At 33.2% G+C, this 5,342-nt stretch overlaps 1 non-coding gene across 1 annotated transcript; it reads right to left on the reverse strand.

The window, feature by feature from the left end:
- Positions 1-4,652: 4,652 nt before the first annotated feature.
- LOC127099380 (small nucleolar RNA R71) lies at positions 4,653-4,759 on the reverse strand. Its single transcript, XR_007793887.1, has one exon. It is a non-coding gene; the product is annotated as a small nucleolar RNA R71 (small nucleolar RNA).
- Between the last annotated feature and the right edge of the window lie 583 nt (positions 4,760-5,342).

Raw genomic sequence — 5,342 nt, forward strand, 5'->3', positions numbered from 1 at the left:
TCGAGTATCAACCAACTTCAGTCTTCACCAAAGCCGGTTATCTCACTACTTTCTAAAGGCCAAGATGGGATGACTAGGGTTCTAAAAGTCAGTTAGTGTATTGACAACATATGGCAGCCTCATATTATCCTCAACTTGCTTAAGGAACATATGCACCAACCAAGAAGTCACACTAACTATGGCCACCAGATCAACCATATCGATATACGCCGTACAGTTTCCTTGATCTATTGCCATTTACCTAAGGTACACTAGATCCGGGTTAGGGTCTTTCACACATAAGAGCACCCAACAGATAAGTATAAAGCAAACAAGGCAAACAATTTTAAAGTGATCTAATTCCTAAGGGTACCCCTCTTTTATTAAGTCCCCAGCAGAGTCGCCAGTTCTGTAACACGGTGGGAGAACTGACTTTAGTTAAATGTTGCGGATAGCAAGAGTCGCCACCGACTTTTATTTTATCCAAAAGGAAAGGACATAAAAGAACAGGAAAGACCTTAAAAAGATTTTGAGTTCGGGGGGTAGGTTATACAAAGGGAAGGTATTAGCACCCTTTATATCCATGGTTATCCATGGGCTCTTAGTTACTTAGCTCACTTTGTTTGTTTGCAAGAGTGTAGTGTGTGATTAGAAAAATTTCTTTAAGTACTTTGTAATGACCCTCGTATGGGTGTATACAAAACCTAGTTTAGAAATTGTGAGGTGTAAAAGTAATTTTGAAAAGTGTGAGCAAGTAACTATGAGATACCTACCCTAGATTAAGTCTTTCGTGTTCTCGTATATTCTTTCAATGGTAAGACTGTCCCTATTATTAAGGAATAGGTAGTCATTACCTTGGATGTGTTTAAGGGACGGGCGTAGGGTCATCGTATGGTCAATGAAGGCAACATAAGGGGTGTCTTTAGCAACTCATAGGGACTATCATCATATTTACCGAAGGGACAAGATCATTATATCGTAGGCAACCTCGTAGGGACTTGATCTTTTAAGTTTATAGGGACTTGATGATTTTTCTGTTTGAAGGGACTCTGCTTAAGACACCCCTATTTTCGAGGGACTTGACCATTTAAAGAAGGCAACCAAGAGGAATACCCTAGGAAGTACAGATGGCGATCAAAGATCGACTTACGTGTGTGAGTGTTATTTTTCAGATATTTGTCTTGAATTTAATTTTCTAAGTTCAATTATTTACAGTTAGTTTTTTTGCACTCCCTAAATTACTAACCACGCAATAAATATTTACAAAAAATAAAAGCAAGAAAAATAAATTCCTAAACTATTACATGGCTATGGGACAGATACATAATAATCAGGCGAGAAAGAATAAATTTACAACCTATACATTTGTTCCTAATATTATAAATAAAACAAAATTAAAATAAGGAAAATAATGAAGCAAAAATAGAATAGATAAAAGCAAATAATAATAAAATAATAAATAAACAATGGTAATAAAGCAATAATAAAATAACAATAATAATAAAGTGATAATAAAAAGGTTAGAATTTTAAAAGAAATTATTTTAAGTTAAACAAGTTAGATTTTTTTAGAAGTTATTAGAAAAATATGAGTTTAAAATAAATTAGTAATAATAAAAGAATTTAAAATACATTAATGTACAAATTATAAAATAAAAGAGTTATATGAAAAATATTAAGTTTGTTATTTACAAAATAAATAAAGGTTATAGAAAATATCAAATTATTAGATTAATAGGTTTATTATTATTATTCAATTAGAAAAATGGTCAATTAGATTTTATTTACAAAATATATAAGGATTTATTATTATAAGTAAGTAATAAAAAAAAGTTATTAAAATAGTTAGTATTTATTATTTATTTACAAAAAAATATAAAGGTTATAGAAAAATATTAAATAATTAATTTACTAGGTTTTCACGCCCTACATTACTAAACCACGCAGTTAATATAGGATCAATGGCAGGAATTTAAATGGCAGAAAAATAAATGGCAGAAAAATAAAATGGCAGAAAATAAATGGCTGAAAATAAAATCATAATTATTACAACGCTTTGGTGCAGTTACATAATAAAGATGGCGAAAAGTAAAACTGAAAATATTACAAGTTAAAACTTAAAATATTACAAGGGCGAAGCAGTTACAGTGTATGAATAACATAAATATGAGCGAGAATAGGAAATAATAATAAGGTTTGTTAAGGTTTAAGAAAAGGTTTATGGTTTAGAGGAAACAACACGGTTAAAGTTTTAGGTTTGAAATTTAGAGTTTGTGGCGAAATTGTCAGGGTTTAGGAAAAGTCAGGGTAGTTAGTTATGAAAAAAAAAGTGTGCAGATCTAAATATATGTATATATAAAAAAAATATGAATTAAAAAAAAACAACGGCGTTGCTAGCGCAAAATTGCGATCATCGCAACTGGATCGGATAACACAAATGCCACGCCTCATACACGTATATGTGAAAACGGCATATTGACACGATCCGATCCGAAAACATAATCAAATTATAACATAAAATAGAAATATATATATATTTAACACACTAGTTACATATTATAAATTATATATTATATGATCCATATGCATTTTTATTAACAACAAAATTATTATTATATTATATTATATATTATGAGACATGTAAAACTTATATAAAAACAAACACATCAAATACATAATACAATGAACCAAATTATTATACATGTTATACTTATGTGCATAAAAAAGCAAAACGGCGATATCCTGATATATTTAACCAAACCGCATGTATCTGGAATACATAACACAGTCACACATATGAACATGTATTTGAAATACAGTAACAAATATATCAACAAAATAGATAAAGTATATATCATATATAAACTATTACCAAACTGTGTGTACGATAGTATAGATCAGCCACTCTCAGTTTCTCTTTTTTGTTCTGTCTTTTGGCCTCCCTCTATCAGTCATGCTAGTAAATATATATAGGAACAAATTAGGTTAATGATAATGGGCCTAAGTTTATTTTGAAACCCAATATTAAATTAAAAACTGAATAAAGTTAAATAATTAAAATAGTTAAAATTAAAATAAAAACTAATTAACCTATTTATTTATTCTAGACCCAATATAAAAATAAATAGACCCCAAAAAAAAATGTCGGGCACCAAAATGCTCGAGAAAATAAAATGAACACGTCAAAATAATCAGCGCGAAATAAATGACTCGGAAAAATACAGCGTTTGGTCGGATTTTGAAATAAAAATTATAACCGTTTAAACTGCTCAGACTGATCAACATATGACCAAAAATAGTCGTAAAAATATTTTTAGCATGTCAAATTAAACCACGTGAACCGCAGATTAAAGTTACCGACATTTGCAAACTTAAACTTGACATTTTTTCGTTGACTAATTTTAGGCACAGTTAAAAAGTTAATTTGACCAGTCTGTTTGTAAATTCCGAGAAATTATTCCGGCTAATATTAAGACAGAAAAAAATGTTATGCTATGAAGATGATGCAAATGAATGTGAAACAAAAAATTGGTTAGAGTTAAAAATAGAGGGCAAATTTTGGGGTGCAACACTTAGTAACTAGGAATTTTTATCACTTAAGGAAAAACTATTTTTGAAACTGTTTTCGGACGCGTTGGTAGATTTAAAATTAGGAAACTCCTTGGGTAAATTTTCCAAATCAAAATCACTTTTCAACTAAGTTTACGAGTCTCATTTCTTAAAAATAAGTTTACTACTTTAGCATTCTGCGCACCTTTTATAAGTGACAATAAGAGGCCTTAATTTAAGGGTAAACTCGGTTCTGAATACGCGAAAGCGACAGTTCCTGTTAAATGGATTCTTTTCAAGAGTAGAAAATATTGCCTCATAAGTAGTTCTATTTAGACAATCGAAACATCACTTAACTGACGTGATTACATTCAACCTGTCTTTACCTGCATTTATTATTTACCGTTATTTTGCAAACCCAATATCTCTTTTATACCGTCTTAGATAAACACCGTAACGATAGTAATCGATAGATTGACGATTGGTCTTTGTGGGATCGATATTCTTTTATATTACTTTGACGTAATTCGTGCACTTGCGAATCAACACGATCAAGTTTTTGGCGCCGTTGCTGGGGACCAACTTCATCAAATTTCGTACCCTGTTGTTACACCGTATAGACTAAGGCATTATTAGCCGGTAAATGCGAAGAACACGTAGTACCGTAAATTTAGTAGATCCTTTAGCGGAACCCGAACGTTATACTCGTACACACCTCTTACTCATCCGAATTAAGAAAGCTATGGCCGAGAATCACGATAGGAGACCTCTTAAGGAATTTTCCCAACCCTCTGATGAGGAACCTAGCTCGAGTATAGTAAACCCCCTTATTCCTGCTAACAATTTCGAACTAAAACCGTCTTTGTTGCAATTAGTGCAACAAAACCAATACGCGGGTCTCGCTACTGAGAACCCGAATCAACATTTAAAAGTTTTTATCCAACTAGCCGACACCTTTAAATCTAACGGCGCTTCACCCGATGCGATCCATTTAAGATTATTTCCTTTCTCCCTCAGGGATAGAGCACGTTCATGGCTAGATTCACTTCCAGCTAATTCAATAACTACCTGGGAAGACCTTAGGAGAGTATTCCTTGCTAGATATTTCCCCCTAGTAAGACTGTTGTTCTTCGAAACCAAATAACTAGATTTGCTAAAAACCAAGGAGAATCGCTTTTCGAAGCTTGGGAGAGATATAAAGAGCTATTAAGAGTCTGTCCATACCATGGCCTAGAACAATGGTTGATCGTTCATACCTTCTACAATGGACTCCATTATAACACCAAGATGAGCATCGACGCTGCCGCAGGTGGCGCGCTGATGAACAAACCTTATCCAGAAGCTTGTGACCTGATTGAGGATATGGCCCAAAACCATCACCAATGGGGAACTAAATGAGCATCAATAGAGAAAAAGGAGACCCAAGGTGGAATACCTGAGGTAAGCTCTCTAGACATGATGCAGGCGAAAATGGACGCTTTAGCCCTTAGGATCGAACATATGTCTACAAACACTAACACCGTAGCAGTAGTCCACATAGAGTGCGAACTCTGTGGATCTAAAGGACACGAATCAGCGGAGTGTAACCTTTTGAACGAACTGAATATCGACCAAGTGAATTACGCCCAAGGTAACCCATTTTCAAACACTTACAACCCTGGATGGAAGAATCATCCAAATTTCTCCTATAAAAACCAGAACCCTATCCAAAATCATGCACCTCAGAGACTGCAAGGTTATCAAGCACAAAAACCAAACCAACCTATGCAAGTTGTGCCCCAGAAGTCTAACCTTGAGAAGATCATGGAGATCTTT

This window comes from Lathyrus oleraceus, chromosome 6 (assembly GCF_024323335.1).
Source record: "Lathyrus oleraceus cultivar Zhongwan6 chromosome 6, CAAS_Psat_ZW6_1.0, whole genome shotgun sequence".
NCBI lineage: Eukaryota > Viridiplantae > Streptophyta > Magnoliopsida > Fabales > Fabaceae > Lathyrus > Lathyrus oleraceus.